This window comes from Maniola hyperantus, chromosome 6, assembly GCF_902806685.2.
Source record: "Maniola hyperantus chromosome 6, iAphHyp1.2, whole genome shotgun sequence".
In the NCBI taxonomy this organism is placed as follows: Eukaryota; Metazoa; Arthropoda; class Insecta; order Lepidoptera; family Nymphalidae; genus Maniola; species Maniola hyperantus.
Genome location: NC_048541.1, coordinates 12,681,545 through 12,705,539, shown reverse-complemented (window position 1 = coordinate 12,705,539; position 23,995 = coordinate 12,681,545). Strand labels below are relative to the sequence as shown.

Genomic DNA, 23,995 nt, shown 5'->3' with positions numbered 1-23,995 from the left:
TGCTTAATATCGTAACAGAATACTATCTTCAATAATAAGATCATTATGGCAGGCTATGACATTTACAAGGGGCCCGAGGAGTTGGGTAGGTAGTAGGTACCTACTAATTATTATTACTCAGGTACGCTGAAATCAGCCAAGATCTGAAATAATATTTAATGTATAGATACTTAACTATATTCATATTCATTGCTAATTAATTCCGACATTATTTACAATGATTTTTTCAAATTTTGGACACGCAATACAATTATTGAAACCCCGTATATTTTATACTTCGATCGTTTATTTCTAACAATGATAACATCTATCCTCTTCTAAGTATAACACCTAAACAGTTAATGCAATACAATTAATTCTATTCTATTCTACTCTCTTCTAAATACGGTTCTTGTACGTAACTTATTATCGGTCAAAATTATGTGATGAATGCCAGCGTATATTCTAACGCCTCCTGCTACCTACTAGTTTTAAAAAAATCAGCAGATTTTTTGCATTAAATAATAAATTTCACGAATCCTGAGTTTCACAGTAAGTCCCAATTTGCAAGCGACGATTTCCTCTATAGTCTTGAATGGCGTTAGTTTGACCATGTGAGGCAAGAGTGAATAGGCATCTTCTAGGCGAGCGTGCTCCAACCTAGACCTCATCATTGCTCTGTTTCTCAGGTATGATTGTCGTCACGGTCAAGCGCAAGCCTATCTCACAATAAAAAAATCTTTTTAGAGATGGCGTGAAGTACAGTGTTCATGACCCATTTGTCACTTGCCACTTTTGTGTAGGTATCTTATTTTGTATATTTTATCTATATGATACACACTCATACATACCTATATGACGTTTTGTCGGTCTCAACGATAGAGACAATGCTCTACAAATCTGCTATGTCCTTCTAAAGGTCGATGTACATTACTTTCTGCTACGTAAGTACTGTATCTACTAGGGATATTCCGGATATAGAAACTGTAGAATATTGTACGTGTCCGTAATACACACCAACTGTTCCGATACCCATTAACTTGATCGTAACTCAGTGAGATCAATGGTTCGGATTCTATCCCGAGCAGTGTCCCGAGTTAATTGTCTTAGCGCAATTAGAGCAAGAGATTGTGGGTATCGAATATAGCCACTATTACCTATAAACAATGTGACGACCAATTACTCAGCGATAATAAGCTCACATTGAAACCAAGGAGATATACCCACTTAGAGTTCGATTTAGGTATGGACTAAAATGTGTTTTACTTTCAAACATGAAAAAAAGCGCGGCCAATTTAAAAAATATCAGTATGGCAGCCCAAAATTAGTATGACAGATCTGGAATAACCAGATTTGATACTTATTTTTATTTCTGTTCTATCAAATCAGGTTATTCTAGGTCTGTCATACTAATTTCAGAGCTGCCATACTCATATTTTTTTAATTTGCCGCGTTTCTCCAGTCTCTTCTTTCGCTAGCCAGACTTTAGTAAACCTCTAAGCTGGTGGGTCACAATAATCACCAGACCTTGGTTAAATCTAAGAACACGAAGAAAAAGATAAATTCTTATATTTAATACAGATGTTTCTCAAGGCATGACGTAATTGCGTGATTCTCATACGTATGCAAGGCCAACTTTAATAGTCAACAATGTTATACTAATGTATAAAATATAGTAGATATACAATCAATACCTACATAATAATCAATACGTCCATATCCATACTAATTTTATTAATGCAAAGGTAGGTACACAATTAAGTATGTTTGTTACCTTTTCACGGCTCAAGTCTCGAAGATTTTGACGTAGGCATATTTGGCACATAGTGAGCTTGCATCCTAGGGACAAGCACATGGTAGGTATGTCTACCATGTACTGTGAATGGCTCTTTTTATCCCGGTAAATAAAAAAAAACCCACGGGGTTTTTGAAGACCTACATCCACGCGGATGAAGTCGCGAGCATCATCGAGTATAATATTATTATATAGTATGCGACAGGTCGAGATGGTATTCGGGGAGGGAGCGCCCCACACACCCGCACAGCCTCCGCGCTAACCCGGTGCGGGCAAGCGTGGGTGACGTGCGGGTGTGCGGGGCGTCCTCCCGCCTCATACCCTGATTGCCTTCTCAAACTGTCGTCGACTATACCTACCTAGGTACTTGTTATAATTATTTAAAAGAGCAACGTTTTATGCTTACCAAAATAATATCCAATCGGACTCCAAATATTAATCCATAGTCGAATCCCACTTTATCCCATTGGTATATTATTGTGTGTTTGAATGATGTCAATTGGAGTAAATCTAGAGGTATTTCACGTTTAAACCGATTTTATTTATATACAGAAAAAAAAATATGTCAAAAAATAAACATTTCATATTTTCACGAAAGTGTTATCGAGTTATGAATGCGCCGCACTAAAAATACAGTATGTCGCCGCCAACGTCTTTTACATACTAAGATATATATACCAGTATATAACTACCAAGATATACAAGTATATAAAATCTATCTACTCTGTACTCACTGATCAGTAACATAAATAGGTAAGTATAGCCTACTAATGTTATGTATCAAACACACAGTACCAAGTAATAATGGTATGTAAAAAATAAATCCAATAATTTATGTCTACTAGATGATGCCCGCGACTAATGCGCGTGGATTAAGGTTTACAAAAATCGCGTAAGAACTCTTTTATTTCTGGGATAAAAAGTAACCTAGGTTTAAAACTATCCAGGTCTATAATATATCGATTAGGTAAAGTACAAACCAACAAACAAGTTCACACTTTCATATTAATAATACTTGGTAAGAGTGGTGATCACAAACTTCTTCCTAAAAAAATTAATTATTATAGATTTCACTTTTCATATTCAGGAGGTAAAAAGTGAGTGTGTGAGTGACATTGCACTTACATAATAATATTATTTGTTTCATTTCCTTGCAATCGAAGTGAAAAGCAGAGTGTATAACTCGGATATAAAAGCCATTTTATCCTAAACTTAAATTTATCTGCCCTCGCCTTTGGCTCGGTTAAACGTGTCGGATAAAATGGCTTGTTTTATGCTCTTGTTATACAATCTACTATTTTACTCCTTCGAGTGAAATAACTAAGTACGGTAGAAGTAGTAAGTAATCACCACCAAAGTTTTTTTAGCAACTAGCTTAATATGGAACCTCGTGCGATGATTTTTGACACGCTTTTAGGCAAGCAAAGCACGTTCAATGTCTTACATCCGTCATCAGAAAAACATGACCTCTCTTATCGTTTCGTGTATTATGGTAGGTAACTTTTACTCTACAGAAGACGATAACAATGTGCAAAGTTCACGGGGACAAGGTCGTTGCAGGTCGTCACAGAGATGTTCCTTAGTCTTTTGTTCGTAATTCTTATACCATTCTTATTATATCCATTATACCTTGGTGTAACAGAATAGGTACATATTTTGCAAGGGGATTATTAAACAGATTACGTAGGTAGGTACCTTTAAAATTGTGAAATTACATCATAGTAATTTTATTATGATAAGGTACAAGGTGATTCGGTCTGTCTGTCTGTCTCTCAATCCGCACTAGACCAGCGTGGTTGACTATGATACTTGAACAGATTTTGATTTTGGATGTATGAGTACCGTTAGAATCCCAGTCTACAGACAGACAGGACAGTCGTGTTTTTTTTAATTATAGCTTGTTTAATTTCGCCTTTGCATGACAGTTGCATTTTAAAAAGAAATAAAATTCTACTGCGTTTTACGTTGCCACGTAGTCTGCATTATACAGTTTGCAGTTACAAGATAATGTTATTTCTGGTTCTGGCGAAATTATTCTATTTTAATTCAGTAAAGACGAGTGGGTGCACGTTGCGCACGTCGCACCCGAATTAACACGCTCAGTGAATCGAAGCTGGATTTGGAGTGAATTATTACTACTGCATCTTGAGCTACATCTTTAAAATATATTTTGTATATTACGATCCTAAAAGAGATTATATTATTATATTAAAGATTATATATTAAAGATTATAAGAGATATCCAAGATACAGATAACCTAGTTAGGAGTCAGACCTATCGGCTATCACCCATGCAAATGGCCAACTTGTAACTTGAGTATCCGTTTATTAAGTATTAAGGATCGATAAGGCGGCCTTTGCATACTACAGCCATTAGATGAAGATCCTTGTATGTTCTTTTTTATGTTTACTTTATGTTGTGTGTGCAATAAAATAAAAATAAAGTATTGAGCAAAAAAAAAAGTAACCTAGGTTTAAAACTATCCAGGTCTATAATATATCGATTAGGTAAAGTACAAACCAACAAACAAGTTCACACTTTCATATTAATAATACTTGGTAAGAGTGGTGATCACAAACTTCTTCCTAAAAAAATTAATTATTATAGATTTCACTTTTCATATTCAGGAGGTAAAAAGTGAGTGTGTGAGTGACATTGCACTTACATAATAATATTATTTGTTTCATTTCCTTGCAATCGAAGTGAAAAGCAGAGTGTATAACTCGGATATAAAAGCCATTTTATCCTAAACTTAAATTTATCTGCCCTCGCCTTTGGCTCGGTTAAACGTGTCGGATAAAATGGCTTGTTTTATGCTCTTGTTATACAATCTACTATTTTACTCCTTCGAGTGAAATAACTAAGTACGGTAGAAGTAGTAAGTAATCACCACCAAAGTTTTTTTAGCAACTAGCTTAATATGGAACCTCGTGCGATGATTTTTGACACGCTTTTAGGCAAGCAAAGCACGTTCAATGTCTTACATCCGTCATCAGAAAAACATGACCTCTCTTATCGTTTCGTGTATTATGGTAGGTAACTTTTACTCTACAGAAGACGATAACAATGTGCAAAGTTCACGGGGACAAGGTCGTTGCAGGTCGTCACAGAGATGTTCCTTAGTCTTTTGTTCGTAATTCTTATACCATTCTTATTATATCCATTATACCTTGGTGTAACAGAATAGGTACATATTTTGCAAGGGGATTATTAAACAGATTACGTAGGTAGGTACCTTTAAAATTGTGAAATTACATCATAGTAATTTTATTATGATAAGGTACAAGGTGATTCGGTCTGTCTGTCTGTCTCTCAATCCGCACTAGACCAGCGTGGTTGACTATGATACTTGAACAGATTTTGATTTTGGATGTATGAGTACCGTTAGAATCCCAGTCTACAGACAGACAGGACAGTCGTGTTTTTTTTAATTATAGCTTGTTTAATTTCGCCTTTGCATGACAGTTGCATTTTAAAAAGAAATAAAATTCTACTGCGTTTTACGTTGCCACGTAGTCTGCATTATACAGTTTGCAGTTACAAGATAATGTTATTTCTGGTTCTGGCGAAATTATTCTATTTTAATTCAGTAAAGACGAGTGGGTGCACGTTGCGCACGTCGCACCCGAATTAACACGCTCAGTGAATCGAAGCTGGATTTGGAGTGAATTATTACTACTGCATCTTGAGCTACATCTTTAAAATATATTTTGTATATTACGATCCTAAAAGAGATTATATTATTATATTAAAGATTATATATTAAAGATTATAAGAGATATCCAAGATACAGATAACCTAGTTAGGAGTCAGACCTATCGGCTATCACCCATGCAAATGGCCAACTTGTAACTTGAGTATCCGTTTATTAAGTATTAAGGATCGATAAGGCGGCCTTTGCATACTACAGCCATTAGATGAAGATCCTTGTATGTTCTTTTTTATGTTTACTTTATGTTGTGTGTGCAATAAAATAAAAATAAAGTATTGAGCAAAAAAAAAAAAAAAATTGCATTAGAATTTATGCCTAACGTACTAACTAGTATATTCATCTTATGATATTTAGTAAGCAAGTAAATTTTAGAAAGATGTAAGATGAAATTTGAACAGATTTGAGCGGATCTATTACCACATGAGTAACCACTCGTGTGATATTACTAACAGGAACGGTAAGCGTTACTAAATTTTAAAAAGTTAGGTAAAACTACCACAACATTTCAAATCAGTGGAATAATTGCATTCTTTGATATTACTTATTTGATACTAATTGCGCTTTTGTCTATTACCTATTCACAGTTGTACAAAAAGGGCAATAAATTCGCATTATATTTTTTTAATAAGTCCTATTTGGTCCTACACATACATTTTTTCTATATTCATAACATTTAAGAATGTCCAAGTACCTACAAACCTAGTAGATAAACCACAAGACATGGTGGAAAAAAAATAATAATTCTCTAAGCGCTTTTATCATCCAACCGCGCTGTTACCTTCCCCAACTCGAGGTTAGCAGCTTAAGGTTCATTTCAACGTAATAAAAATTATAAGTGCCCTTAAAAAGTTCATATTGTTTCTGTACGAGATGAGGCAATACGAATACCCGCTAGCCGGGATATTTAGAACATTTAAGAACAAGTACCTACCAGCCTAGTAGATAAACTACAAGACATGGTGGAAAAATAATAATTCTCTAAGCGCTTTTATCATCAAACCGCGCTGTTACCTTCCCCGACTCGAGGTTAGCAGCTTTAGGTTCATTTCAACGTAATAAAAATTATAAGTGCTCTTAAAAAGTTCATATTGTTTCTGTAACGACATGAGGCAATACGAATGCCCGCTTAGAGCCGGGATATCTCGCAAGCTTTATTTCTTACGGGATTATTTGCGAATGGCTCGCATTACGTGTTGATGGTCGGGCGTTATGTGAAGGGCTTGTGTTTATTACGTTACTTTGGATTATTACGTTTGTATGAGCTATGATAGTATTGTAGATAATACTACCTTGAAATGCAAGAAGGTAGAGCGGAGGAAGGGAGGAGGTTTTAGTCCCTAGGCAACGTCAACGTCCCCAATGAATTTGGACATGCCCGAAACCCTAAAGTATCCATTTCTCCCTAGGAATACCTCATTCCTTGAGGATTATTTTTCCCTTGCGGAGAATTTTCCTTCTCCCCAAGACGAAAAAATATCCTACCTGTGATGTAAAAAGCGGAAACGTGGACACTGGTGTTGTCTGAGGCGGACGGATGCTCTGACGGATTTCCTCGTTACGGATATAAGAATCAAAGTTAGAGAACCAGTTACAGAACAAAAGGCGTGTGGTTATGTCGTAGAATCAAAATCCGCTGGGGCAATCGTGTTCTAGACTAGAGTGTATCATAAGCACACATGGAATACCCTCCGCTGGAACGACGATTTAAAAAAGATGAGAAAAGCGAAAAACCGTTTTCGGACGCTTTCTCGGAAGGTGGCTGGCAAACTGGCTGATGTTTTATATAATATATCTATATACTAATGATACAATTCTGTAATTTCTAAAATAATATGGCAATTTGCACTGTACTATAAATGAATCACACGTTTTTAAAAATTTTGTCCATCTATTTGAACGAGCTAATCTTCGGAATGGTTGAATAGAACAATACGTTCGTTCAGATTTAAGTTTGACCTCAAACTTGCGTCCTAAATATAACTGCGTAGATAAAATAAAGACCTTTTTATGTGGGTACATGGGTTGTGCCTCTATACAATATGCCTTTCATTTAGTTCTATTTACATCCGGCCTAAAAACCCGTGGACCTTTTGGAAAGAACAGCTATTAAGGAAACTAAGGGAAGTTTGAAGTGGGGTTCGCAATTTTAGTTTAATACCTATAATATTATTATTTACTTTAGTCCACTCGGGTAAGTTACGTAAAATCGATATCTTTGAGTCGTATTCCTTATTGGTGTTATGACCTCTTTAATTAATCACATAATGGTCGGGATTTTGTTGCGATAACAATGCGGTGTGCTCCCATATCTTTCCACACACGACTCGACTAAGAGTAGGTACGTTTCTTAGGTTTAAAAACAAATCTGTTAGTAATAATTACGGGAATGAAATGCTTTCCAAGGCAAGGAGGAATGGCAAATACGAAATGCAGTCTTCCAAAGTCTACGTGGGTCAACATTGCTTACCCAGTACGATTGATTGATAGGTAAGTACGCGCTGTTGCAACTAGACGACATGACTTCGGTCTGGTGGGAGGCTTCGGCCGTGGCTAGTTACCACCCTACCGGCAAAGCCGTGCCGCCAAGCGATTTAGCGTTCCGGTACGATGCCGTGTAGACACCAAAGTGGCATGGGCTTATTAAAAACTGCCATACTCCTTCCAGGTTAGCCCGCTTCCATCTTAGACTGCATCGTCACTTACCACCAGGTGAGATTGCAGTCAAGTCAACTTGTATCTGAATTAAAAAATATCTCTCAATCATTTCAACCCATTGCCGCGCCGCCGCCGCCGCCCCGGTTCGCTATTGAGAACTGCTTACTGTTACCATATTGCAGATCAAGTGCAGGTTTGCAGACTTCACACATCTTCAAGAACATTATAGATAATTCTGAGGCAAGCTGGTTATGGTAGCCACGATATTTTCCTTCACAAATAAGTCGAGTAATATTTTATTGCTTAAAACGCACATACTTCCGAAAAGTTAAAGATGCGTGCCCTGGATCGAACACCGGCCGGACTCCCCGAATAGAAGACCGAAAATCTACATAATCTACCTACTCTACCGACCATACCATATCATATTATTATCTCATCATCATCATCAACCGATAGACGTCCACTGCAAACATATTATCTAATATCTACTCTACTCATAATTCCATCCATTAAATCCTTAGTAATTAAAAGTTCAAATATTACAAAGTTAGAAAATAAATCTGAACAATTATTGTTCCGAAGCGCAATTTAAACTTATTACGCGACCGCTGTCCCGTACATTCAGCTTACAGAGCTACTTACAGAGAGGAGGTACTTCGCGAGGTAATAAAATTATAAGCATCCTTAAAAACTTTATATTGCCCCTTTAGCGAAGAGGTTACTCCGTCATTTCTATTAAATACTAGCTGATGCCCGCGACTTCGTCCGCGTGTATTTACGTTTTTCAAACTCCCGCGGGAACTCTTTGATTTTCCGGGATAAAAAGTAGCCTATGTGTTAATACAGGGTATAATCTATCTCCATTCTAAATTTCAGCTAAATCCGTCCAGTAGTTTTTGCGTGAAGGAGTAACAAACATACACACACACACACACACACACACACACAAACACACACACACACACACACACCCATACAAACTTTCGCCTTTATAATATTATAGTCGGGATTATTACCCGGGGCTTAGTCATCCGTGGTTCGATACCCGGGTCATTCGATTTTTCTGATAATAATTTTCATTACGTACCTACTACAGGTGTACCGCTCCGGCTCGTGATTCGTGACTTTTAAGACATGCAAGGTGACAATGACTTTGAATTCCTTGATTATTATATCAACTGTCATAGTCAGCACCTACCTTACGAAAAAGTAGCCCAAAGTTAGGAAATTGGCGGAGTTTCTTTCTCGTGCCTCGGAGAGCACGTAAAGCGCCCGCCTGATCTCATCAGTTGCATCCAAATATTGCCGTCCCATCGGGTTACAAAAGTAGGGGAATATACAACTAAATTTTCGCATGCACTTGTATGAAACTACCATATCCCCAAGCGATTTCCACACCTCTCTAAAAAATAATCAAGCCGTAGCCCGTATCTCTACTGAAGCTAATATTTACTCTGTGGTAAAAGGCTTTGTTCCAGTAATACCTTTTCAAAGCCCAGTAACACGAGTGAACTGAACAAATGGTTCAGAAAGATTTACCACATTGATTGCGTTCTGCCAGCGAGCAGCGCCTTTGAGTTGAAAGTAATCAGAGATAGACTGGGGGAGTGTGTTGTTTTAACGCGATTCCAGTGCCAATACCTTTTATCTAAAGCCTGTGTTTGATTTGTCCAATATAGTGTTTTAAAGATAAGGTTTGCTCTGGTCCACTTTTATTAGCTCTATCTACATAAAGCGAATGGTCGGCTTATGATTCAACTTCTGTCCGTCCTTCAACTTTCGTGGCGGGGCACTATACCGTCTTATACCATGTAGGGCTGTCTTATACCATGTAGGGTCTTTGGAAACACAGAGTTTGGAGCCATTTTATAAAGCCAAGAACGTGAAGGAGGACGTCAGAATGTACTTTTGTCCAGTAAAAAGTTGGAGTCTGAAGTTGACATCAAATTGTCTTTAATTAAAGGAATGAACTAATATTGTACTGTCATACTATGTACCTACTGTATCGTTATTGATCATTGATTTATTAGGAAATATCCTTGGTAAGCTTACAGCAACGCCAAATCGCATAAAGTACATTATGTACTGCATACATAGCGTGGGTAGCTTACTTAAACGGTGTAACAAGAAAAATTGTGGCTTAGGATAACTAGGAATAAGCTAAGTAGGAATCCCGAAAGTTCCGATTGGAATCATGAATCTTGCACACAGTAAATTTAACACTTGGTACATCAGTACAAGCCTATAAAATATCGGCTCGCGTTGGTTCATCGAGTTTCATTTCTCAATGTCGCGTACAAGAAGACAATCTCTGAATTGTGACGTTACTTGAACATGTCGTATGGTTTCGAAGCATTTTCGAAGCGTTGGTGATAAATTACAAAATATTTAGCAGAATTACCTGTAGACGTAGTAGGTATCTTACTGAAACTAATTATTTATTAAGTAATAGCTCATTCCCGCTACTTCGTCGGCGTGGATTTTTTGTTTTTCAAAATCAGAGTTGCGCACCGATATCAGAGTTCCGTACCACAGTCGTATTTTTTCGACATTTTGTACGATAAATCAAAAACTATTTAGCATAAAAATCTGTTTTAGAATGTACAGATAAAGACTGAAAAAAATTAAAACTTGTCTATTGTCGGGTATTATTCTTAGTAATTTATACACGACTCAAGCACGTAAGTACTAAGACAATAAATCGTCGAGAAGTTTAAATGAAGCAGTTCTGTTGTGTTTGGCTGGCACTATTTAAAGTTACAGTTCTGGTGTTAGCCTGAAATGAGAATTTAACATGCTAAACGTCGTAAATTGTGGTCGGTATCCCGACCGCCCCACTAGGTTGGATATTCTAGCTAATACACACTAAATAAATTTACTCGCTTGAACGCTTTTAGGTTTCCTAGAAACCAATAATATGCCTAGCCTATAACAGGGAGTAAACGCTTAGATAATATTTCGGTGATTTATGCTTTCTTGCTGTAATTATTCAAAGTCAAAGTAATTTAAGCTATTTATTTAAATTGTACATTTTTGATTGCCAATTGTTGAATATTTAAGATATAATTGATGATAAATGAAAATTATTAAATGAACTTAAAATTAAAGCTACTACAAATGCGCCCTGGTCTGAAAGGCCCTGGTCTGAGAGGCCCTGGTCTGTTAGGTATTAGTGGTAGTTTAAAAACAATGAGCCTTATCAAACTGATGTAGTTTTTGTGTAGGGTTTTATGATTTCAAGCAGTACATAGTTTCTTATTATCAAAATGTACCTATTCCATTTTGTTTATCAGACCACTTTGTGGGAGATATCAAAAATCTATTTCTACACCAATATCGAAGTTTGCTCTTACTGCACTCTATGTAATAAGCACACAATCCATACTAATTATTATTATAAATGCGAAAGTGTGTCTGTCTATCTGTCTGTCTGTCTGCTAGCATTTCACGGCCCATCCGTTCAACCGATTTTGACAAAATTTGGTATAGCGGTATTACCGGTATTGGTATAACGGTAGCTTACACCCCGGGGAAGGACATAGGCAACTTTTTATCCCGGAAAATCAAAGAGTTCCCACGGGATTTTTAGAAACCCTAAACCCACGCGGACGAACTCCCGGGCATCATCTAGTATCATATAATAACAATTTACTTATTTCATTTATTATTTACGCCGTATGTACCAAGCTCTAAGTACACGTAAAGTAAGTAAGCGTTACATAATTCCTGCTCAAAGAAAAGAATAAAGCTGAAAAAATAGGACGGAGTACACCAACATGATTTATGTCTTGCAATCCCGCATTTTTATGGTAGGACACAACACCTTTTGCTCGGATATTTACTAGATTATCCAGTGGGATGTTTTTTCAGAAATCCTAACGAACTACGCTTATTGTCATGGTCGTTGCGAAAAGCTCTATTCTTCTCACATAAACTACAGAAATAATTTCGCGAAAATTTGTAAAATCTAACCCGGATAAACAAATGAAACATATTCATTTTGTTCATGTAAATTTTTTACACGAAACACTAAATGAATATGCTGGATGTTTACTTAAATACATCAACAAAAAAGTGGAGATCTTTGATTTTTTTTGTTATGGTTTCCAGTGGGATGTTAAATGAAACAGGGGAAAATTCGAAGTTCATAAAATATATAAACAAAAACGTACCAAGCAATAGAAAAGTAATCTTCTATATATCTTCTAAATATATAAAAGGAAAAGGTGACTGACTGACTGACTGACTGACTGACTGATCTATCAACGCACAGCTCAAACTAATAGACGGATCGGGTTGAAATTTGGCTTGCAGATAGCTATTATGACGTAGGCATCCGCTAAGAAAGGATTTTTGATAATTCAACCCCTAAGGGGGTGAAATAGGGGTTTTAAGTTTGTGTAGTCCACGCGGACGAAGTCGCGAACATAAGCTAGTTTTACTATATTTCAGCAAAAGGAGTAGGTAGCCAGGTTTTAGTTTTGAACTTTATCTTGTCTGTACAAATATCAAAAAACTCTCTCGCTTCGCTCGTGCTTTAATTTTTTTTAAATATACTTAGATGATTTTATACATGTAGATTTTTTCAGTAAGCACTTGCGGTTAGTGATAATGAATTCTAAGAAAAAAGAAAAGTAAAGTGATTTAAAGTTTCAAAAAGGCGATTGTTCAACTCATGATAATTAATATAAAGAGTTCCAATCTGCTTGTCAGGTTGTCAGCACTGCTATTTTTGGGCTGTTTCAGTGCAATTAGCGAAATAGGCTCACTAATGGCTCTGCAAATATACTTACCCGAACATTCGCAACTGAATATGTGTTGACTGCTGAGAGTCGAGATTTGCACGTTGGTTAATTTGTGCATTGCGCTAATTGCCTTGCCTTACATTAAGCTGCCTATCGTTGGTGTAGTCACTATAGTGGTTAGCATATTAGACTGTGGATGACTAGGTCATGGGTTCAGGCTCGGTTGGGCAAAAATTCTATGGCAAAAAATAGTCAGTAATTCCAGAGATTACTTCCAAAGAAACTTACAAACTTTCATCATCATCATCATCATCAACCAATAGACGTCCACTGCTGGATATAGGTCCACACGCCACAGTCTTGCGCCGCCTGGATCCAGCGGCTCCCTGCGACTCGTCTGATGTCGTCCGTCCACCTAGTGGACTTACAAACTTTACCTCTTTATAATATTACTATATAGACTATAGAGTATAGAATAATACCACGTATATGACGTATAGATTGATAGGCAGTGATTTTCCCATCAGTTTGAATATTTATAAAGTTGCGCAGAAAACTGTTTGTTGAATATAACTCCTATAATTTTCTGTCGGGCAACTTTGTTCTGTTATCCTTTGTACTTTGTACGTTTGGCGCACTACAAAACAGCAAAAGTTAAAAATGCATAAAATGTAAGCAACTTGCGCAAATTAAAAGTTCAGCTTTAATTAAATCAGGTTTTGTAAGTCGTAACGTAGTCAAAGTTAAAAATAATTTACTCAATTAGGCACACTTTTGATGGGTCAACGGTAATAGTTTTTCATTGTAGGTGGTAGGTATATAGGTATAGTACGCGATAGGTCGAAATGGCAATCGGGAAGGGAAAGCCCGCACACCCGCACAGGCCCCGCGCTAACCCGGAGCGGGTGAGCATTGGGGAAGTGCGGGTGTGCAGGACGTCACTCCGCCTTGCCATCTCAACCTGTCGCGAACTATACTTAGTTAAGTGCTTACTACTTGCTTCATCGATAAAGGAAAATATCGTGAGGAAAGCTGCATACCGAGAGTTCTCTATAATGTTCGCTTTGTGTAAAGTCTGCCAATCTGCCAAATTTCCGAGCTCTTTCTTGATCTATGAGATGCTGATCAAAGATGCTAGAATGATGACCTCATCTCGGAAAGCGTAGAGTCCAGGAAGGCGTAGGCAGGCTTTCCAACAGACAACAGGAAACACAAGGAACGAAGGAGGAGGACAAAAGAGAGATAGGGCGGATCAGACGACATCAAACGAGTCATAGGGAGCCGCTGGATCCAGGCGGAGCAACACTGTGGCTTGAGGAACTTCCTCTAAGATATCTATATCCGTGTCAGTAGAGGTCTATTGGTTGAACTGATGACTTAAAGTTGAAAGGTATAATAAGAACAGACCATTTTATTAAATAAACTTAAATCTAAATTAAAAGTAAAATAAAAACAACGTTAAATTAAAACTAAAATAAATTAAATTAAATCTAAAACCTCATCGATACCACCGCCGTGAGGCATAAAGTTGTGCTGATAATTAGGTATATTCATCAACTTAAAACGAAAACTACTTATACGAGAGTTGCAAATCCGCCCTGATCAGAGAAGAAGCCCACACCCACACCGCACAAACTCCGCACACAAGTCTTAAGGTGACGCAGGACGCTCGACCGAAATTGGCAGCGCACGTGGGTAACATGTTTGCTTTTCACTTGACATTGTATGAGAAAGTTGAGAGGTACGATGATTTTCACTGAAATCAAGCGCGCGAAAAGGGTTTAGGAAAAGTATTTTTGAGAAAAAACTGCTGAATTTATGTTTGCAAAGTAAAGTTATTTCAACTAATGAATAAATAAACAACGTCTAATGATAAATTGTTTTAGAATTTTCATATCGCTAATCTTATTTATTTACGCCCAAAGTTGTCATTTATTTAGTGTTAAAATAGAAATCTTTTGAGCCTCGTAACTTTTAAATCAATATTTTTTTCAATATATTATATATCAATAAACCTAGATAATGACGAGATAAATCGATATAATTCTTAGTTTTGTGCGTACAATATCGAATATTGTTGTATTTTCCCTCTTACGTTTGTATGGAGAAAGCACCGAACTGAGCAAAATGTCGATTCGGTGTGTTCGTAAGTTAAATCAAAGTCACTGTAAGTCAAAGTCACCTTGTACGTACGTAAGTAACTTTTCAGACGTTGCTTTTAACTTTTGTACTTAGTTGAGACAATTACTGAAAGCTTGGTAGTAAAATTAGGTACCTTGTCTTAAGTGCGAAGTACCTAATTATTTTGTTATACCTACACTAGTTGATGGATGTGACTTCGTCTGCGTGGATTTAGGTTATTTGAAAATCCCGTGGGAACGATTTAATTTTCCGGGATTAAAAGCAGCCTATATGTCCGCCTCCAGAGTAAACTTTGACGACCTCTCTGGCGCAGTGGTAAGTGCTGTGGCCTTATTATTGGGAGGTCCTGGGTTCGATTCCCGGCAGGGTTTTGGAATTTAATAATTTCTAAAATTCTGGTCTGGTCTGGCGGGGAACTTCGGCCGTGGCTAGTTACTACCCTACCGGCAAAGCCGTGGCGCCGAGTGATTTAGCGTTCCGGTACGATGCCGTGTAGAAACCAAAGGGGTACCTATGGTTGAATAAAAACTGCCATACCCCATCCAGGTTAGCCCGCTACTATCTTAGACTGCATCATCACTTACCACCAGGTGAGATTGCTGTCAAAGGCTAACTTGTATTTGAATTAAAAAAAATAACTCTGTACCTTTCGTCAAGATGGTTAGCGGATGGGCTGTGAAAACGTAACAGACAGACTGACAGACAGTTACACAGAGCGACATACAGAGACTTTCGTATTTATCATCCTCATTTCAAGTTCGACGACCAAGATGGATTCGCAGACTTGTGTAAGTAGGTATGTCTTTTTCATGCCAATAAATAGCACACTTCGTCCATTTTATGATATAAAAGTCTAAGAACTTACAGATAGAACCTCACTTTTAAACTTACGAACTTACTGAGCAAAATTCAAGTTATATGTTAGTACCTACCTAAGTATCTATTAGGCAAGGCACACGCTTGTAATCAATATCGTGATATTTGGATCATGATCAACCTACCTACTGTGATGAATATCGTGATTCGTGATCCATCAATATTCAATATACTGAACCAGACGTTCAATAATAATATAATCATTAATCACCATCCAAAATATTAAGCTCGAACCACGCATCTAACAAATAGCAATTCTATAACGCATCATCATCATCATGATCAACCAATAGCCGGCTCACTACAGAGTATACAATCTCCTCTCAGTATGAGAAGGGTTTCGCCATAGTCCACCATGCTGGCCAAGTCGGATTGGCAGACTTCACACACCTTTAAGAACATTATGGAAAACTCTCAGGCATGCTGGTTTCCTCACGATTTTTTTCTTCACCGTTAAAGTGAGTGATATTTAATTTCTTAAAACGCATATAACTCCGAAAAGTCAGAGGTGCGTGCCCGGGATCGAAGCCCCGACCTCCCGAATAGGAGGACGTCATCGTAACCCCAAGGCTATCACGGCTATTCGTAACCTATAGCTATAACGCATAATATTTTATCTTTTAATTAGTTACAAAAATAACTTCAAAAAATTCCCCAGCCATAATTTACTAACGGACATTCCAGCGATCGTGGAGAAATTCTTAAGGGATCCTACAATTTCTCTTAGCTTTCGAGCATGACCATTTATCAACGTCGCTGCAACTTATGGAACAGAAGGAATGGGACCACCCAACTTGCTATTAGATGTGAACATTCAATGAAGGCTCGTGCAAACAGAGTGGCGCGGCTAATGGTAGAATAATGTTTGCCCGCGACATCCAAAACAAATGTAATATAGTGGGAGATAGTATTAAATGTATTTGAGTGGTATTTAACACAATTAATTAAATTAAATTTAGAGCCTCAATAGCTCAACCGGTAAAGAAGTGGACTGAAAACCGAAAGATCGACGGTTCAAACCCCGCCCGTTGCACTATTGTCGTACCTACTCCTAGCACAAGCCTGACGCTTAGTTGGAGAGGAAAGGGGAATATTAGTAATTTAACATGGCAAATATTGTTTTTAAAAGTAAAAAAAAATCTAGGAAGAAGAAGTCTATGATTTTTCAGTCACTCTTCATCATTAACTATATCCATGCAAAAAATCATTGAAGGACAATCAAAAAACAAATTCATTTTCGAATTTTAATATAAGTAGTTACTGGTGTAGATAAATTCATGAAAAAATGAATGACTTACTTTGACATCCGTCTTCTAATCGGAGGTCGGGGGTTCGATCCCGGGCACACACCTCTGATTTTTCGGAGTTAGATATATATGTTTTAAATACTTAATTAAATATCACTTGCGTTGTAAATATTTAACGGTGAAGGAAAACATCGTGAGGAAACCTGCATGCCTGAGAGTTCTCCATAATGTTTTCAAAGGTGTGTGAAGTCTACCAATCCACACATGGCCAGCGTGGAAGACTATGGCCAAAACCCTTCTCATTCTGAGAGGAGACCCGGGCTCTGTGGTGAGCCGGTGATGGGCTGATCATAATGATGATGACTTACTTTGAATTTAGTTATGTACCTAAGTAACGTAAAAAGTAGTTTTGCAACACAAATAATACTAAAACTAATTATCTTTGTACAGAATGCATTTGCAGTTACAAGGAAAAATGTGTATTGAATACGAAATAAGAACGAGTATCTAACGTAGTTCTTTGAAATGGGCATACAACTGCTGCACGACTAGCTGAAGCTGAACGCCGAAGAAAAATATAGACTGGCGCACTCTGAATACGTTAGCCGCCTTTGCTTGCATGTTGCAAACAGCGGGGCAAACTTGGAACTTGTGTTAATCACATTGAGATTATTGAAATTTTAGTAATTGGTTTACTTTACGGTAAGCCCACACAGCGAATATTTACCGCGCGGTTTTTTTCCCGCGGAATTCTGTGACATGGAAATTGTGTGAATTTTTTCACGAGTGCGTAGGTCTACATGTTTCATGGTGAAATTTTGTAAAAAAAAAATGGTGGATTGTCCACTATGCCAAGTTATCAAACACTCTCCTTATATTATTAAACCTAGTCCTTTTTTTAAAATTCAGATACAAGTTAGCCCTTGACTGCAAGCTCACCTGGTGGTAAGTGATGATGCAGTCTAAGATGGAAGCGGGCTAACCTGGAAGGGGCATGGCAGTTTTTATTAAACTAACTCATGCCCCTTTGGTTTCTACACGGCATCGTACCGGAACGCTAAATCGCTTGGCGGCACGACTTTGCCGGTAGGGTGGTAACTAGCCACGGCTAGCCTCCCACCAGACCATACCAGAAATTTAGAAATTATAATATTCTAAACCTCTGCCAGGAATCGAGCCCGGGACTAATAAGACCACAGTGCTTACCATTGCCCCAGTGAGGTCGTCAAATAAGAAATCTAATTACTGAAGATGGTCTGCAAGACTTTAGGTCGCTTCGTCTATCTACACTTGTATAGGCTTTATAGCCTGAGCTTAGCTGAAACGATATGTAAAGTAACACGAACAACTGCTCATCTCTTGAGTGTTTGTGTTTAGGAAGGAAAGTGTTCTACGAGAAAGGGTAGCAGTTAATGTAGCGTACAAAAGAAATGATCGCGTAGGGATATATTTTTATATCTCTGAAGATCTTATGCATAATGTGTTTTTGTGTTTGTTTTGACATACATTGATACATTGTATTTACTTTACGGTTAAAGAAATATTTTGCGTACATTTTCCAGATCCAGTCGGGAAAATGCAGTAAGTAGGTATGTATTTAACCATGTATCTATTACGTGAATGTGTTCTGTCTGTTTACCTGTTACCTTTTTAAAGTTTATCCGCGGAATCGATCTAGTGCCTAGTTAGGAGGATATGTAGTAGAGTAACTATAATCTATGTATATAAAAGGAAAAGGTGACTGACTGACTGACTGACTGATCTATCAACGCACAGCTCAAACTACTGGACGGATCGGGCTGAAATTTGGTATGCAGATAGCTATTATGACTTAGGCATCCGCTAAGAAAGGGTTTTTCAAAATTCAACCCCTAAGGGGGTGAAATAGGGGTTTGAAATTTGTGTAGTCCACGCGGATGAAGTCGCGAGCATAAGCTAGTTTATTATAATAATCAATATGTATATTCATAATATTATATGAGACTGATTGGTTGACATATTCAACAAACCAACTCACCCCGCCGCGCCGCCGCGGCGGGTCTAGAACCTTGAGATTTTGCATCTAGGTCATCTTTATGGTTCACCCACTAAGAAGGGATTTTCTGAAATTCGCCTGAGCGATCCGAAATAAATAAAAGTTTTATTGAATACTAGACTACATGATGCCTGCGGCTTCGATTTTTAAAAACCTAAATCCACGCGGGATTTAGGTTTTTAAAAATCCCGTGGGAATCTTTGATTTTCCGGTATAAAAAGTAGCCTATGTCCTTAATGCACCAAGATGCAAGTTATCTCTGTACCTTTCATGAAAATCGGTAGAGTAATATTAGTATGGATATGGATTTAAAAAAGCTATCATAATATCGTGTTTGTAAGCAGATATAGAATACTAGCTTATGCTCGCGACTTCGTCCGCGTGGACTTCATAAATTTCAAACCCCTATTTCACCCTTAGGGGTTGAATTTTCCAAAATCCTTTCTTAGCGGATGCCTACGTCATAATAGCTATCTGCATGCCAAATTACAGACCGATCCGTCCAGTAGTTTGAGCTGTGCGTTGATAGATCAGTCAGTCAGTCAGTCACCTTTTCCTTTTATATATTTAGATTACGAGTAAGTACATATATGTATGAGGTTTCTATGGTTTCTTTGCAAAATGTTTTCGAAGCACTACGCTTTTAATAATGTTGTAGACCTTTGTTAAAACTGAAATTGCCACACCGCTTCGTATTTATTTTGTGGCTTCGTTTTCGAAGTACCTTTAATTACTTACCTGTCTCGTAAAATTTTAATTTTCCATTGAAGAAAGCACCGCTTACCAGCAGTTCAAATTAAATTAATGTTTTAATTAAACCATTACATCGGCTGCAGCATGGCTTTAATATTATATCTACCTAGTACAAATTTTATAACAAGTTCGGCTGTTAACTTTTGGAATAAAAATGTTTTATTACTGGACTGACTACCACTATTACTACATAATCGAAATAGTCTTTATTTCAGAGCCTACAACGTTATGCTTATGTCTAAGTTATTTACATCAGGAAAATCTCTTAACTCCGAAAAAATACGTTAAATAGGCTATTTAACCTATACTGATGAAATTTAGTACTTACACAGATAGCTTGCATTCCGTAGAACGAACATATGCCATGTTTTATTCGGGAAAATCGAAGAGTCCCCACATAATTTTTAAATAAGTAATCCGCAGTGGGCCATCGTCGCGGAGTTGTCTTAGGGGAACACTTTTCATTCTGAGAGGAGAACCGTACTCAGTAGTCGGCCGGCAACGGGTTGTGATGATAAACGGATGGAATATAGTTGCCTTATATTTTTAACCGTTTGTACCTAGGTACATGGTTTTCAACCAGCAAATTGAAAAACTGATTTACATTGCAGGTACAGCCTGCTATCAATTCCGTATCCACGTTGCAAAATTGTTTACAAAGCTTGTCGATCTCTCTGACAAAGCTATTGGACTAAGAGCCCTTCTTTATTTTATAAAAGTTGAAAGTTTCTCTGCGTATTGTTTCCAACACTGGGAGGAACGTTTGTTTGGATGTTAGTTTGGATCATGGTGGCTTTGGTAAACGTTCAGCTTTTATGAAATAATGAATGAAGGTCTGGCACGCGCTGCACTCTCTCTATTATATTAACTGAACTAAAACCGTATCAAACATTTATATTTCAGTCGGCTTTAAATTAAAGAGTACCTAGGGTACCTAGCAGCTGAGTTTCTTGGCGGCTTCTCTCAGTAGAAACTATTTTCCCGTGGTAGCCTTCACTTTCATAAGATCCGCAGGTTGGTACTAAATTAGGTACTATCCTACATAAAATAAAAATATTTTGAATTTGATGCCACCTACTGGAAAAAACAAAGCTACCGATAGTTAAATTACAAACCTAAATTTTCGAAGTTCCTTTCTTTGAGTTCGTCACGAATCTGAAACAAAAAATATATATTTGATATATCAATGGTAGGTAGTGATAGTGTAGGTAATTGCCGACACACATGAACATTTGCTGCATCTTAGGAACGCAGCAAATTATGTGATTGTAACTTGCACACCCTACTTATAGTTTTGAAACATACCTACCTATTTACAATCACCCATTGAAGTCATTTTTATTTTTGTGGATAGATCTTTCGAAGGTCTCGCTGATTCGTAGCTCCATGAGTTATAGGCTACTATACCTACATTAACATACGTAGTCGTAGCAATCAGCTGTCGCCAGATGGAGTGTTAGGTCGTGTGCCACTTCTTTTGAACTTGGACACTTGCCAGTTAAGCTTAGAGCTATTTACCTATTTGTTTACAGCAATTTTGTTTACTTCGCGCTTTTGGGATAGTTGAAAGGTCGGTCGTAAAGATTTACAAGGATTTAAGATATCCAAAAATGACAATGACAATCAATGTTACCATCGAATGAAAAATGGAAAAATCCAACACTGATTCAAAGAAGTATCTACCTACCATACCTAAGAACATGTATAGTAGGTTTTATACCAATTATTGTTAAGGCAAAAGTTTGCAGGCATGTGTGTGTTTGTGTGTATGTTTGATACTCCTTCATGCAAAAACTCCTGGACGACTTTAGCTGAAATTTAGAATGGAGGTAGATTATACCCCAGATTAGCACACAGGTTATTTTTCATCCCGTAAAAATCCATGTTTCCCGTGGGATTTTGAAAAACTACACCTCACATTTTAACTCCTTCATGCCTCAATTTTTTTAAAAAAGAATATTCGCCATGTTAAATGCCTTATATTCACCTTTCCTCTCCAACTAAGCGTCAGGAGTGTGCTAGGAATAGGTACGACAATAGTGCAACGGGCGGGGCTTGAACCGTCGACCTTTCGGTTTTCAGTCCACTCCTTTACCGGTTGAGCTATTGAGGCTCTAAGCTACAACATAGAAGCCAGTTCTTGGGACAGTGAGAGTGACACAAGAAACACTTTAGTTTTTCTCATTACTTAGTTTTACTCTGATTCTGAAGTCTTCAAGGTTGGTATGAACAATACGAAGAGTTGCTGCCTTTCATTAATATTTCAGACTCATTGTGATGCTTGACACCTCAATCTTTGAAGACATAGAATGCTTAAAAAGTATGTTTAAAAAAAATAGCGAATATCATTTTTTCTCTATGTTGTATACATAATGAAATTCGGGGAGTTTTCTATCCAACAGTTGACCTATTGATTTTACAAATTATTTTCTTTATTTATAAATTGAAAAATTTATTGTAAAAAATCATCTCAACTAAGCGAAAGGGGTCGCTACTAGTTAATCCTAAATGAGGTATCGTTGGACTCGTCTCTTCATTCTGCATAACAAAAGGGTGAAACCACGCGGACGAAACCGCAGACAAATGCTCGCAGTAACTAATGGATACTTAATTACTAAGCTAACATTTTAAATTCTATGTAGGTACATATAATGTAACCTGTAAAGTAACATGGGAAAACTGTTCAAATATGGAACAGGAATAAAATGAAATGGTAAACAAATATACCTAGATTTTTTGGTTTTTTAAAGGGTGGGATGTTATTTATATTCGGTCCATTTATCATTATCCACCCTAGGCAGTATTCACAATAATAACGGTGATAGCCTAGCGGTTAAGACAACGGCCTCCTACTTTAACTTAACTTTTCAGAGTATTAATTAAATATCACTTACTCTAACGACGAAGAAAAACATAGTGAGGAAACCTGCATGCCTGAGAGTTTTCCATCAGGTTCTCAAAGGTGCGAAGCCTGCTAGTTTTGCACTTGGTCATCATGGTGGAGTGTGACCAAACCCTTCTCGTTCTGAGAGGAGACCCGTGCTGAGTATTGAGCTGGCGATGGGTTGATGATGATGAGATGAGATCAACAACCTCTTTTTAGGGTTCCGTACCTCAAAAGGAAAAACGGAACCCTTATAGGATCACTTTGTTGTCTGTCTGTCTGTCTGTCTGCCTGTCTGTCTGTCTGTCTGTCTGTCTGTCTGTCTGTCTGTCTCTCTGTCTGTCTGTCTGTCTGTCCGTCTGTCTGTCAAGAAACCTACAGGGTACTTCCCGTTGACCTAGAATCATGAAATTTGGCAGGTAGGTAGATCTTATAGCTGACATTTGGGAAAAAATCTGAAAACCGTGAATTTAGGGTTAGATCACACAAAAAAAAATTAAATTGTGGTCATGAACTAATAATTAGTATTTTTAACTTTCGAAGTGAGTGACTATATCAAGTGGGGTATCATAATATGAAAGGTCTTCATCTGTACATTCTTAAACAGATTTTTATTTATTTTTATGCTTCACAGTTTTTGAATTATCGTGCAAAATGTCGAAAAAATACGACTGTAGTACGGAACCCTCATTGCGCGAGCCTGACTCACACTTGGCCGGTTTTTTTCTCTAAAAGAAAAATCTATTATGGATACCTCTGGCCACGTGCTAGCGCGGTGGTTATGGCAGCTTCTTATTGACTAAGAACCTCAGGAAGTTCCACCTCACCGCTGACGACGGAGCACAGGATACAACCTATAGTCAGGGTATGAGGCGCGTGGACGTCCGGACACCCGCACGTCACCCGCGATTGCCCGCACCGGGTTAGCGCGGGGGCTGTGTGGGTGTACGGGGCGTTCACTTCGCGATTGATATCTCGACCTGTCGGGTACTATGTGATTTCCATTATAAGCATAGGTTAGTCTCAACCGCGAGGCATAGCTGAGTCCCTGTGAAAAAGGACCCTGGATGGGTTCGAAACTAGTTGGGCTTAAGTCGTCGACTAAATACGTGAATAGGTAGGTATAGCTGGAATAACCTATACTAGAACTAGTTCACCTAGTTGCCTC

The 23,995-nt window shown here is 37.7% G+C and overlaps 1 protein-coding gene across 7 annotated transcripts in view; it reads right to left on the bottom strand.

Annotated features, from left to right (window-relative positions):
• The window catches only part of LOC117982862 (CD151 antigen-like), an 88,347-nt gene that overhangs the window by 11,777 nt on the left and 52,575 nt on the right, over window positions 1-23,995 (bottom strand). For 4 of the 7 annotated variants that reach the window (XM_069499130.1, XM_069499132.1, XM_069499133.1 and 1 more), the window contains exon 2: window positions 21,059-21,098. The exons of 1 other annotated variant lie outside the window; for it this stretch is intronic. The gene's annotated coding sequence lies outside the window, so the exon portion shown is untranslated. Of the gene's footprint in view, window positions 1-2,180; window positions 2,416-21,058; window positions 21,099-23,995 lie in introns of those variants that run through there. 2 more of the 7 variants (XM_034969300.2, XM_069499134.1) reach the window with 1 other exon arrangement.